Below are 7,531 nucleotides of genomic sequence, written 5' to 3'. Positions count from 1 at the left end.
GATATGTGTCCAAAGACAGAAGAGGAGATAGCTTATATGTCTAAAGTTCCATATGCTGCAGCGGTAGGTTCTCTAATGTATGCTATGGTCTGGACAAGGCCACACATTGCACATGCAGTGGGAGTTGTGAGTAGGTTCATGGACAACCCAGGTAAAGAGCACTGACAAGCTATGAAGTGGATACTTAGGTATCTAAAAGGGACAACAACAAATGCTTTGTATTTTGCAGGAACTGATATTTTTCTAGAAGGGTATGCTGATGCAGATATGGCAGGTGACAAAGATACTCGAAGGAGCACTACTGGCTATGTGTTCACGGTTGGAGGCACAAAAGTAAGCTGGGCTTCAAAGCTGCAGAAAGTGGTTTCACTTTCTACCACGGAAGCAGAGTATGTAGCAATGACGGAGGCAAGCAAAGAAATTCTGTGTCTTCACAGATTCTTAGAAGAGATTGGATTCAAACAAGACAATTGTGTCTTGTACAGTGATAGCCAAAGCGCTATCCATCTTGCAAAGAACTCAGCCTTTCATTCAAGGACAAAGCACATTGAGGTGAGATATCACTTCATACGCACTCTTTTGGAAGAGGGACATCTAAAGCTAGGAAAGGTGCATACAAGTGGAAATCCTGCAGACATTTTTACAAAGGTGGTCAACAAGGAGAAGTTGATCTTTTGCTCATCTTCAATCGGCATTCAAGGATAAAAAGCGAGGATGGAAAGCAGTCACAGGTTTGGTTTGGAGATCAGTCTCCAAGTAGGAGATTGTTAAGTATGGAGTCTGATTTACCCTTGTAAATTTCTGTGGTAAAAGCGCACATTTGTAAGGTCCCCATTATGAGGAGAAGCCATCGTGCATAAAGGAAAATCACTCACCGGACACCAAAATTTTCACGGCCAAAAACCATGGGCAACTTTAGGGGCCTCGGGGGCGGAAGCCCCCGAGACTTTTTTTTCCGCGCAGGAATATTCCTTTTTGCTGGAATATTATGGCCGGATGGCGGCAAGAAAGTGGTCGGAAGTCAATGGTCGGGGCCGGTAGTCAATGGCCGGTGGCCGGTGGTCCGAAGTCAATGGTCGGGGCCGGTGGCCGAATTCAAAAGCGGACTTGTCTTCTCAAGGGCGGCCACACATGGGCGGATTGAAGGGTTCGATTTGGACTTATTCACACAAGGGCGGCTACACATGGCTGCCTCTCATAAGAGAGGGCAGCCCTTTTGCCCTATAAATGGAGGCCATTTCTACACACATTTCATAGTGTGAAGTTGATGCAACAAGGTGAGTGTGAGGTGGTGAGAGTGAAGCAAGGCGGGAGCTCCATTAAGGGTATAATCCCTTTGTAAACTACTTCTTGTTTTGAAGTACTAAATCCATTGAGTGGCTGTTTTCCCGTGGACGTAGCCCACATTGGGTGAACCACGTATATCGTGTGTACTCTCTCTCTCTCTCTCTCTCTCTCTCTCTCTACTCTATAATCTCGTGTATGTAAGTCTGTCTCTCTCCATTAAGTAATCTACTCAATTATCTATTGAGCTACGTCTTATTTCCTAACAGACATGAAGCCAAATTGAAGGCCCTACCATTGGTTCTACAAGGACTAGCCAAGGCCTGGTTTGAGGGATTGAAGATTGCAGATCGTCAGTCGATGAGCGAGATTCGCAAACAGTTTGTTGAAGCTTTTCAGAAATGGGTTTCTCCATTGGACTTGGGTGACCAATTGAGCAAGCTAAAGCAGAATGTAAGTGAATACTTTGCTTTGTTTTTGGGTAAATTTGAATCTATTTGGGAGGGACTAGTTGCTGTTACATGTGTGCAAAATGGAGACCATTTCAAGCGAGAGCAGCTTCTAGCCTACTTGAATCCGCGAATCAAAAAGAAGGTCGAGTGCGGTGGTGCAGAGGACTATGCGCAAATGGTTTGCTTAGCCAAGGGTAAGAGCAGGAAAGCAAAGAAGAAGCTGGAGATGGGTTTGTTGAAGCCAGAAGACTATGGATAAAGCTTGACAATGGAGTTGCATCATGCCATGAATCCAAAGGGGAGCTCAAGCGCCAAAGAGGTAGTTGCTTCATCATTGGTAAGCCATTTCAGTTCTTCGTTTCAATTTGTGCCTCCAAGCTGGTGTGATGCTATACAAGAGTCTATTAGCCGGGCTAGCAAGGATGCGGTCTTGGTCGAAGTGTGTATGCATGAAGAAGCAAATGAAGCTATGGGTCAGAGCTCGCAGGTAAAGTGTGAATATGTTGGCAAGGAAATGGTCGAAGCTGTGTAAGAAGAAGCAAGCCAAGGGGTTGGGCAACCTTGCCCCACTGATCATGTTGAAGAGTGGTAGTGCATTCCAGAAGGTGTTGGTGATGTCGACCTACCAGAGGATGAGGTAATAGTTCATGGCTTTCCTTTTTTCTTAGCAGATGATATGGTCGTAGGAGGAGTCCTTGAAGAGCGGGCAAAGGTAATCGAACAATCTGATTTGCCCTCGCATAAAGTGGTTGAAAATGAAGTATCAAAGGCTATGGCAGACAAAGACTTGCGTGGTGAGTCAGGTATGGAGTGTGTGACATTTGAAGGACCTACAACAGGGGATATGCTTGAGAAGCAGGTAGGCTTTGTTCTCCAAGAAGTAGTGGTAGTGGAAGACAGATTGCCAAAGGTGGGTGTTCTGCTATTGGTGTTCATGCTCTTGAAAGTTTCTTTACAGGTAGTATTGCACGGGTTGCAAAGCTCTCTTGATGAGGGGTCTGCTATGGAGAGCTCTCTAGCAGGTGAGAGACTAATGATGTATGGTGCAGATGCTTCACAGGTTGGTTTATAGGCTTGTTTCGTCTATGAATCCGCCGTATGGATACAGGTTGAAGGTCGAAGTTACCTCAAGTTGCACGAGAGGTTGATTTTTGGGCTTTATAGGTGCAAAAGAATGGCTGATTATTCATGTACTAGAGACAGATGGCTGTGCTCAATGCCATGTATTTGATCCCGGTGGATCTTGCATCACACTTGGGAAAGCTCGAGGCTTTCCATTTGATCCGGGGGGTTTATGCAGCTGATACGATCTCCCTCTCTATTTCTCTATACAGTTCTACTACATATAACTTCCTATTATACTATCATGTTCTCGCTTCTTATGCAGTTTTCTAATACCTAAATAATACTATGGTTGAGCATAAATGCTCAATGAGGGATTGGCCAATGATGGTACAGCTGGAGATGGTCGACCTGTGGAAGTGCAATAGGTTTAGGAATGGCAGTTTGCAGGCAAATGACGAGAGCATTGGAAAGGTCTTTGATGCAATTAGGGGACAGGTGCACAGAGATGGGGCACTTGCTAGTGGATAGTTGTAGTGTTTCGTCCAATCACAGGTGGCTAGAGCAAAGCCTGATATCACAAGCTTGTGAGCGGGACAAGGAGTGCTGGATGCAGGTACCATCAAGTTTGTCATATGGAACTTGGGGCAGGCTATCTGTACGACACTCTACTACGTGGATGCGTATGCCAAAGGCAACACTCTACAGGTCATTTGTGGTTCTCATGACTTGGAAGGCGGACGGTGCTATGATGTGCATGTTGGATCGGACATCAGGATCAGCAGGTGCTGGGCTTTTCATGCGTTTGAGGATATGTGTTGTCTGTTTGTCAATCGAGTCCTCAGGCGAGAGGATTTCCCTTTGATGTTGTCGACGTTCATGACGATTGGCCCTTCTATTGGCGGATATATTGACACCTTGAAGTTTTTTATATGCTCTTTTGTGGCTATCAAGCCTTGGTATACGACGCACCCTTCTGGAAGGATATGAAGGACTGTTCTCATTATGGCTGAGTGTTGATTGCCTTCGGATTGCCTTCGGTGGGAATGCCCTTAGAAAGGGAATTGTATTTTTGGAAGGCTTTAATTATTCCAAGCCATGCAACTATTCAGAGGTGGTAGCGCTATCAAGGGAGGTCGCCTAGGAATAGAAAGAGAAGCACCCGACTGTAGATTAAAAAAACAGGGTGCGCCACTTGAGGGCCATGCAGGAGGGCGAATTGCGAAGTTCAGGGGCTCACCATGATGCAGAGGAAGGCAGCCCGATAAAAAAAATTGTGGGCTAGAGTTGGAGATCGGCGGGAGGGGGTCAGCCCGCTATGCAGGGGAGGTGGCACCATGCAGTAGATTGAGGGGCTCCATCGATTGAAAAGCGGCCATGGGCTGCTAGACAGTGGACGCCATTGCAAAGAGATATGAAGGGGCCACTTGGTGGCGCAAGAGGCGAATGCAGCCAGGGAAAAGTGGGCCGCCAGTTGCATCAAGGGGTGGCCGCCAGAGGGCAACCCGATATACAGGGGGTGGCGCTGCAGAAAAGCCGCCTAGGGGGTGACGGGAAGACATGATAGTCACGAGGGGATGCATCTGTGAGAGGTGGTAGGCTGTAGGGTGATGACGCCATGAGGGGAGAAGGGCCGTAAGTTGGCATGAAGGGGCGGGCCCAGAAGGAGAGAAAGGAGAGACCGCAAGGTGATGGGGTCTACGGATTTCCGGGCCGAGAGCTCCTGAATGTGTTGACGGACTGCAGTTGCAGGGCCATGAAGGAGGCCGCTTGTGGAGCATCCATCCAGGGGTGGCCATACCAAGCTAGAGGAGGGTTTCCCGGACAGTGAGGGAGGTTATTGGAGTCACGAGGGGCTGCAAGAAGCTTGAAGGGGGCCACCATCGGGGAGTAAAGACAAGCAAGGGGCTGCCTATGCATGAGAGGTGAATCGACTAAGGAGCTTTGGACAAGAAGAAGCCAACGAGGGCTTCGGTGGTTGTTCGGCAGGTGGCAAAAAAAGGTTCAAGAGTGTCTCTCTCGAAGATGGTGTATTGAGTTTGTTTTGAATAAAGGATAGCAATCATTGCCGGGTTATTTTGTGTTGTCTAAGTCCGCTTATTCCATCTCGACTATCTCGTCTTGTGCATAGCATCCGTGGTAGGGGTGGCTCCGGGTCTTTTGTGTGTGTTTGCACAGAGAGAGAGAGAGAGAGAGAGAGAGAGAGAGAGAGAGAGAGATTGATTGATTGTGGTTGCAGATTGTGAGTGTTTTTGTGTGCGATCGAGGCTTGCAAGGCCTCTCGGTGTGAGTGTGTTTACAGATATGGGTGCATTGATGTGTGTGTCAGTAAATATGATTCGTGTAGCCGAAATTGCTCGTAAGCGAGGCTGTTCGGTGCAAGTTGCGGAAAGTGTGCATGCGTGTATGTTTTTGAGTGGCTTGGGGTGATGTATATCTGCTGGGCTATAGAGAGGCATCAAGTTTGTGTCCTGTGTGTGCTCCCATTTCCGCCATCCCAACGCCTTCATCATCGTGAAACCTATCTTCCCCGGAAACGGCGCCAAATGTAGGGATGCGTTCTAGCACAACTTAATCGCAACCCACAAAATTGTCAAATCGTGGATCAGCAACCCCGCTAGGTCATGGAAGCACGAGCCTAAGATGTATAGACATAGAGGATTCAAGGGATCCTTCTTCTCATCATAGAGAGAAGCCATGGAAAGGGGCTTCCTTTAATCAAAAACACATTTCTACTCACTAATCACTTGCACACAATCGTGTGGTTGAAATTAACCTCTCACATCAATCACTCTTATTCACAATTCTTAATCACAACTACACAAGCATGCAATTAACATACCTACTCCGCATTAGTGTATCCATTCCGGCACAACCCCTCAATGCGACTACGTATGCACACACACTAACCGCACCTTGTAGAGAGAGATGAAGAGAAGGAAGGCATAGCCCTCACACACCATGGCCAATGGTGTGGATAGAATATATTAACTCAAAAAAGAGATTAGAGATCTACCATCACACTAATACAATCTCACTCCACACAATCAAGCAAATAAAACTAATAAGAAAGAAAGTGTAATTGATTATTAGAAATCGAGAGCTACATGGGCATGGAAAGCCCATGAGCCTCATGACCATCCACTCTATAAAGAAGAGTCCTCACCCAAGAATGACTTCTCATTAAGCATAGGGCTCTTTTATAGCTTTGGGCCTCAAACCCTTCAACTATGGGATAAAGTTGAGTTCTCTAAACTAAACTCATACAACTTTGGAACTCTTAAATGAACCCAAGTCCTATACAATGAAAAGGAAATATTGTGCACTATAGCACATCCACAGCTTGGTGCATAATTGGTGTAGCCTATGTTAACCGCTGCTAACAGTAGCATGGCCGAAGGATGTCTTGTACAAGAGTTTCTTGTCCTCATCACTGAATTTTTTGTTTCAATTGATCCAAAGATGCCCCGAATGTGGACTACTGAGGTCAACGTCAAGGTGACAAGGGACAAGGCATCGTTAGGAAGATGGACATCACAATGCGAGAAAAGGTCATGAGATTTTTCCTTCTCAACTCAGACATCATGCAAAAGTGGCTAGAGAGGTACAAAGGGGAAAAGCAACAACGTTTGACAGATCGCTTTCAATTCAAGCGCAACCGTGCAACTAGAAACCTTCCTTTTCCAGACCATCTTGAGAAATTGCCTGACTTTCCAACGGGGCGGTGGTTAGATGCGACACTCTCAGAGGCAAAGAGGAGTGGAGTGTTGATTACTAAAGAGTAAGAGGAGATGTCAAGGGGTTGCGATTGGCATGTACATTTCACAACTTCCTTTTCAAGCTGTACATGAAAATTAGTTTGCAAAAATTCTTTTGGGATGTTTCAATTTTGTGGCTGTAGTATCACAAGTATGGAGCTTTGTGGTTGCATGGGAAGAACTTTAGAGTGCAACGGATCGATGAACAAAGGGTCACTTTCGAGAGTGGTGTTAAGAAAAGCTTTGTCCAAGAAAGTAGGAGTAGTGCTAGCTAGGGATGAGAATACAGAGACTAGCCAGCTTGAATACTTTGGCTACATCCATTAGGAAAAATATGAACCCTCTAGGAGCCCTTTGGGATTAAGGTTAATTAGAGGCCAGCCAATGAGAAGAGGGTGGTGGACACACTCTATGCCCTCAAAAATGTAGGAGAACAAAGTAGTTTTACACTTCTTAAATGGGCTCTTACCTAGTGAGAAGGTGGGCGGGGGGGGGGGGGTGGGTGGGCCATATAGAACCTCCAACGTCCCTCCTTCTTTATCCGGTTTTGGAAAAATCCCAAAAATTTAAAAATTTTCAAAACTAAAATTTCATCTTCTTAAAACCCCCCTAAATCTATTTTTTGATCTCAAAAAGTCAAAATGTGCACCCAAAAACCCTAAAATTCAAAAATTTTAAAAAACTTTTGAAAAATCTTTTTTTATTATCCAAAGCTTCCCCAAAAGTAGTCCTTAGGCAAAAAGTTATTTTCTCTCTCTAGAACCCCTTTTCCAACCCCTCCTTGGTTGCAACCATCACACTCATCCTCTACTCCAACACTCTCTCTCTCTACACCATCTCCATTGCTGCAAGGAAGCTCCTCTCTCCTCCCCTACCACCTTCCATTGCCACACCAAGCAAGGGTTATCCACCTTCTCCTCCCATTGCCACAAGGATTAACCACCTTCTCATATCACTTTATCCCACCTACATTGT

At 45.9% G+C, this 7,531-nt stretch overlaps 1 pseudogene; it reads left to right on the top strand.

Moving 5' to 3' along the window:
• The first annotated feature begins 2,158 nt into the window (after positions 1-2,158).
• LOC147443057 (uncharacterized) lies at positions 2,159-3,040 on the top strand (annotated as a pseudogene).
• The last annotated feature ends 4,491 nt before the right edge of the window (positions 3,041-7,531 follow it).

Source organism: Adiantum capillus-veneris, chromosome 14, assembly GCF_014529385.1.
Source record: "Adiantum capillus-veneris isolate H3 chromosome 14, ASM1452938v2, whole genome shotgun sequence".
NCBI lineage: Eukaryota > Viridiplantae > Streptophyta > Polypodiopsida > Polypodiales > Pteridaceae > Adiantum > Adiantum capillus-veneris.
The sequence above is the reverse complement of the archived record's forward strand: the minus strand, read 5'-3'. Positions and strand labels throughout refer to the sequence as shown.